Below are 7303 nucleotides of genomic sequence, written 5' to 3'. Positions count from 1 at the left end.
CTTCCTTCCTTCCTTCCTTCCTTCCTTCCTTCCTTCCTTCCTTTCTTCCTTCCTTCCTTCCTAAACCATATGCTGTATCAACAATGCAGTATTCACAATGCCTGTGGTAACTATAAATATGCAGTTATTAATCACAAAGTATACCAGGCTGTCTGCATGGGGAATAAAGCTAGAACATTTATTCAAATACCATAAAACTGAGTCCCAAAACCAGAAAGTCAAAGCCATCACAGTGGTTATGAAGTTGGCACATGTAGATAATGTAGCAAACACACACATTCTCAAGCCTTCAAAACGGAACAGGCTACCTCAGGCAAAGGTCCTCCTCTCCCCACTCACGGCAACTGTTCAGTGCCCACAAAGCGTGTTCCCAGAAGCTCCTTCCCCCAGCAGATCCCATCCCTGGCAGTCCTCAGCAGGAGTCCTTAGCAGAAAATCTGGCTGGTTCAAAAAAGGAAGGAGTTCTCAAGGCCACCACTACCATACTGCTACTTCTGGGCTGCTGCCCTCACCACTGCTACCAGGCTTCCAGTTGTGGCATGCACTCCAGCTTGGCTTCCGCTTCTTCTTGCCCCACCCCTTCCTGCTATGTCAGAAAATTCATGGGGCATGGAACATCTCTAAATCCCATAACCATAACATATGCTTACATAATTTAAGGAGAAAATTTATCTATACAAAGCAGTTTCATGCAGTTTTCTCTTTCCTCTGTACTTTGTGTTTGTATATTTCCATTTTAAATGGTGTCTGTTAAGTCCAAATTAAAAAAAAAAACTAATTTTAAAAATCTCACATCTCAGTATAGAGTAAATAATTAGAATTTTGCCTATTTGAAAAAGAATTATGTGACTGCAAGAATAAAACCTCTCCTACTGGACCTGTGATTTTAGCTCATGTGTTAACTTAAACCTTCTTTTGTCCTTAGTAAGGGCAGAGTTATACAGCCAGCATGACTGTTTTGCTCTGCCCGCCACCCCTGGATCTTTATCATTCCTGGGTATTTTCAGGAAACGATTTCAAGGTTTCTGTGCCTGCTGTGAAGATATGGCAGGAGTCTGCCTGGGGATGCAGATAGGTCTCAGAAGACTGAAAAATGAAGGACAGTTACAATGTCCTCTGTAAGGAAAAGCCTGAGTTCTTCTCAGAGATGACTTCCTTTCTCTTTTTTCCCTCATGGGGCTTTACTAATTTTAGGAAACAGTTTTGTTCTTGCTCCTAAAACAAAAATTCCATACTTTTCAGCAGATCTCCAACACCCAACTACCCCTCAAATTTGAAAATTGACAGTGCAAGATAGGAACAGGGCAGTTATCTAATTCACAAATATTAGATGAAATATAAAGTGATTTACATAATGAAATGCTAGAAAAGATATGGTGATTTTGAAGGTTTTTATATTACCAAATTTATAATTATTTATTGTTTGTTTTAAAAATAGATGGATAAAAGTTTTCTTTTAAAATGCTAAAATTGATTACTTTTCTTTTTTATATCAAAATCATTTGCAGAAATACCTCTTCTCTCCTCCCTGCCCCACCAGTGATTCCTGCATTTTAACAAAGAAAAACAGTAAAGCAAAAACACTCAAAACAAAGAATGCATCTGACAATGTAAACACCATTCTACCCTAATAGTCTCCCACTTCTCTGTCAAAAAGAAAGTGTTTTTCAGATTAAAAAAAACAAAAACAAAAACAAAACATTTTTATTATTCACTATAGTAAAGTAAATGGAGTTAAATTTCTTATTCAGTTTTTGATTAGAGTAAGTTAGGAGCAGAGCCTACTAATTAAAATTGTGTTATATTAATTTCAGGAACAAATTAAGTATTCCTAGTTTTACTCATTTTCAGAGGAAGTAGAAACCCAAACGTATTACTATCCTATAACCAGCTCAGATTTCTCTGTTGAAGAGTATCCATCTGTCTTCAACATTAATCATTATCTCCTATCCATCCATACTATGCCTAATCCCTTATCATCTAAGTGCCCACAGTCCATTATTCCTCATACACTGAGGATTTCAAAATGAATCATTTGTCTATGACTTTCTGCCTCCTTGTTCAGCATAGTAAATATTTCAGTCTTATTTTTGTTCTCTTCTGCAAAGCTTCAAAGTCTCAGCCTTTATCTCAACTTTTCTCTGGTTATTCCCAGAGTAATTTCTTTTTCTAAAACATGCAATACTCTCATAGATATATCTTTTAAATTCCATTCAACTCAACAAACATTTATTAGATAATTACAATATTCACAGGTGTATATAAAGTGCATTTCATTTTTCAGGACTATGTGAGAAAGCTCACCTCTTTTCAAATTCTATATAATATGTTTTTCAAAGACACCTCACCCCATTTCCCAAACAATCTGCCCTGCTTGAGAATCTCAACTTTTATCTCAGCATGTTTGCTCTGGAAGTTTCAGTCATTTTTGTTTTCTATTGCAGAACTTTGGCCTGGTAATTTTTATCCATAGTTCCCTTACTTATATATCACTAGTAAACAAAGGAAAACTCAAGACCATACAGAAGGATTGTCACAATTGAGAGGGGTATGGAAACCAAGCCATGATGGAAAGAACTAAAAAAAATATGTTTAGCCTGAAGATTTGCAGAGATTACCACTGGTGAAATTCAACCTTGGAATAGGCTGTCTTGCAAAGTACTAAGCTTTGAGTCACTGGAAATGTCAAAGCAGAAGCTTAATGACATGGGGAAAGAGTAGAAAGATTTCCTTACTGAAAAGGAAGGGGGGGGGATGTTGAACTAGAAAATACTAGATGACCTCTAAGGTTTCTGCTACTTTTATAATACTATAATTCTATAATTTTAGGAGACACAAGTTGATCTTTATGTATATGTATGTTTAGTTGAACTCAATTTTTAAAGATTTTAAATTATTTTAAAATTATTTTTCCATTAAATATTTATAGTTAGTTTCTCTTGTTGCCCTACTCCCCAAATGTACAAATATTTAAAAAGACCTTCATTGCAGAAATGCGTTGTCTGATAAAGCAAGTTTTCATTTTCGTCAAACTTGAGGAAAAAAAAGTCATTTTAGTTCTTCACCTCTCTTGCAGGAGATCAGTTGTTACTGTTTTTCAGTCATGTCCAATTCTTTGTAAACCCATTTTGGGCTTTTTAAAATTTTATTAATTTATTTTAAGCTTAAATACTAAAACTTAAATTCAAAGTAAGAAAGAAAAAATATTTCTATGTGCACAATAGAATGCAAGAGAGGATTCAAAATATACAGCAATAAATTTCCATTTCAAGAAAGCCTATATAATAAACACTACACATTGTATTCAGAGGTGTCCATCTTTTCTTTGCTTCCTTGTAAGTTTTATTCTGTTCTCTGCTGTGTACTTTTTACATGTTTTCCCCCCTTTTCCTTCCCTCCATCCCCTAAGAAGACCAGTTAAGTGCAGTAATACATACATATACATACATACATATACATATATACATACATACATTTACAAGCATACATAAGTGCATAAATACATATGCTTACATATACATACATATACTTAGGTATCTATGATCCTACATATAAATATATACATATATAGAGTGATATACATTCATATGCACCTATTTAAGATCATATACAAGCATATTATACTTGTTTGTCCTCTGTTTCTCTAAGGGTAGAGTCTTGATAAATCCAAGTCTTTTCATATTTTTCTAAGTCCACCAATACATCATTTCCTACACCACAGCAGTATCCCAACTTTGTACTGTCTAGTTAAGTTAAATCGTCTGATAATATTGATTAATATGGTTGACATATAGTATAGTTTCCCTTTTTTCCTCATTTGATTCACTCTATTTTAGCTTTAACTTTGTCTGAGACCATGATTACTACTCCTGCTTTTTTCCCACTAATAAATTCTACTCCTGATTTTTATTTTATGTTTGTATATATCTCTTATTTCCTATCTGTCCTTTGCAAAGATATCCATTTGGCAAAGATAATGGAATAGTTTGCCCTTTATTTCTTCAGCTCATTTTACAGATAAAGAAATTGAGGCAAACAAGGTTAAGTGGCTTGCCCAGAGTCACACAGCTAGGAAGTGTCTGAGGTCTGATTTGAAATTATGAAGATGAGTTTTCATGATTCCAAGCCTGCGATCTATTCATTGCACATCTAGTGTCCTGGTAAAAGATGTATTTAATCTTTAGTCTTTCAGATCACCATTTCATTAGTTCTAGTTCCAAAGTCTTTCAAAAATTTTCCCCTTAGAAATATTATTATCATTTTACAAATTGTTTTAATTCTACCTGCTTCAATCTGAACCAATTAAAAATGGTCCTCCAGGTTTCCTCTGTAGTCCAGTTCAATGATAAATTATTCATTAAGAACCTACTCCATGTTAGGTACTCTGCTTGGTACTACAAGAGACACAAAAATAAAAATTAATAAAATAAGTTCCTGCCTTCAAGAATTTTTGTAGGAGATAGAGAAGAAGTAGGTATATAGATAACCAATGATAGAGACAGAAAGCTTGGATGTTGTAAATATTATATTAAATGTTTCACTATTTATAGGAGGGAAGATTCCACAGTACTGTGGAAGTATCTTGGAAGACTTAATGGGCATGATCTCTGATCATTTATATACAGAGGATTCAGAAAGTCTTAGTGTATTTTAAAACTTTAATTGCTAATAAAGGGTACACATAAATACATACATGTATCTTTGTCACAAGTTGCACTCAAATCTGGGTTGTATTAAAAATCTGACCAGTGCAATCAATTTGTCTGCATCTCTCAGTCTGTCTCTTTGTGTGTCTTTTACTGTGTTTCACAAAAATCACAGATTATGACTGTACAAAGGGACCTCCACATCCATCTCTTTCAACTCATATAGAAAAATAATCCCTGATATAGCATATCTGACAAGTCATCATTCAGCATCATCTTGAAGACCACCAAGGAGGAAGAACATGCTACCTAACTAGGCAGCCCATTCTACTATGGATAACTCTTTTGTTAGGAAGTTGTTCCTGATCCCAATCTAAATTAGTCTCTTTGTGACTTTCTTCCATTGATCTTAGTTCTACCCTCTAGGGTCAAAGAGAGCAAGCCTAATTCCTCTTTCATATGACAACACTTTGAACATCTAAACACAGTTATCATGTTGTCTCTGAGGCTTCTTTTCTCCCTGCTAAGCACCCCAGCTCCTTCAACTGATTGGTATATGATATAAACTCAATTACTATCCCAATTGTTTTTTTTTTTTTTTTTTTGGACATTCTCTTAATAATATTCTTCTTGAAGTGTGGTGCCAAGAATTGAACACTGTACTCCAAATGAGGTCTGTTTACAACTAACTCATAAATGACTATCACTTCCTTTTTCCTAAAACGTTTTTTCTCTATTAATGCAGCTCAAAGTCATATTAATTTTTTGGACTCCTATATCGCATTGTTGACTTATATTAACCTTGTAGTCCAGTTAAAACCCCTATGTCTTTTCTAGACAAATTACCCTTTAATTATGAATCTCTCAACTTGTCCTTTTCAAGCTGATTTTTGTAACCAAATGTAAAACTATATATTTATATGACTATATTGAATGTTCTCTTATTAAATTTACTGCAGTATTCTAGCCTGTTGTAATGCTGATGGAATATGAAGATCTCTGTCCAGTCCATTAATAGATCTACATGAGCACATGTTCCCTTTCCTCTTGGAACAAAAGCCAAGTTCCCAGGTCTAAAGGTACACAACTATTTCCATCATGGATGTGTTGCTGCTTTCATAGCTGTGATATATCCTGAATCACACAGAACCCATTGGGGGAGGAACCTGCCTAAGGAAGAGCTTGCTTAAAGGGAAGTTTGCTCATAGGGAGGCTTTCGCACCTTCTGGTACTAAGCTAATTAGGCACTGAGTCATGAGGGTTGTAGTTCCTTCTGGTTCTGAGCTTATTAGTTGAAAACTATATATACTGGGAATTTGATAATTTATTTTGGGGGCTGGCTCATGAGAAGGAATTGTTGATTTCCTGGACAGGACTCCGAGTAGCCATTTGTCAAGAGATCCCTGACTACTCAGATGTTGGTGTTCCCCAGTATTTTGGTATATATAGTTAGTTGTATTACTTTGTTCAAACAGTTGGAGTCCTGTCTGTTGAATCTCTGTTCTAATTTATCTGTTTGTATTTGTATTTCCTTCATGTTCAGGGTGCTAACCTTTCCCCTGAACTAGTGAAGGTAATTAAAGTAAGATAGTTGACTCCTTTAAAGTTGCTTTCCTTTAGAAAATCAGATCAAAGAACCTATGCTAGCAGGCCATTCTGGGTATGCTATAGTGCTTAATAATGCACCTGTTAATTTCTTCCTGGATCATGATTGTTATTCATTCTGTTAGCTATCTCTTCCAACATAATGTCATCTGCATACTTGAAGAATATGCCTTCAATGCCTTCATCAAAGATAATTATATATTAAAAAGTTAAATAATACAGATCTCTCAAGTATTTTAGACCTTTTGCCACATTGACACTGAATTATCAGATGACAGTGATCTGAGTCTGGTCCTCATTAGGAAGTAAAACCTTTGAGGAAATAGACTAAATTTATTTTATTTTTTTGTGCTTATGGTCTAAATCACTTGGCATATAATAAGTGCTTAATAAATGTTTGCTGATTTGCTTGAATTGAATCCATCTTATTATGCTATCATCTTTTATATATCTCTTGCATCACTAGAAAATAGCATGTGATCCTTTCTCAAAATCTTTGCATAAAATCCATATAAATTATTTTTACAACATACCCCTTTATCTACCAATTTAGCAATCCTGTAAAAAATGAAATAAGTTTAACTTGTAATAATTTGTTCTTGATGAAGCCATGTTCTTTTTAATTACTATTTATTTCCCTTTCTAGATTAAAAAAATAATAGTGCAAATTAAGGTGGTGTGAGTGTATGTAGACATTTTTTATATTTTTTATTTGACATTTTTAAGAAAATTGAGTTCCAAATTCTCTCTCCTTCTAACTATTCCCCACCCCCAGTGAGTAGGCAAGCAATAGTACATTAATTATATGTGTGAGAAAGAAGCAGGAAAACTGTGAGCTCCCCCCATAACCACTTCAAATACCTATAAAATATGACTCTAAACAAATTTTAGAGCTATAGAACCCACAAAGTGACAGAGAGAAACAAATCTCCTGCTGATGGCAGCCCAGCAGGCCTACAGAAAGAGTCCATTGCAGCAAGCTGGGAGCAGAGCACAGTCCCATGTGAGGCTGAAGTTTTAGCCCCAGGGCGGCCCCACCCAGCAGTGGCTAG

The sequence above is a fragment of the Petaurus breviceps genome, unplaced genomic scaffold (genome assembly GCF_028583685.1).
Source record: "Petaurus breviceps papuanus isolate PSGF00001 unplaced genomic scaffold, PetGlider_PUasm1.0 178, whole genome shotgun sequence".
In the NCBI taxonomy this organism is placed as follows: Eukaryota; Metazoa; Chordata; class Mammalia; order Diprotodontia; family Petauridae; genus Petaurus; species Petaurus breviceps.
This window is presented reverse-complemented; position numbering follows the sequence as displayed.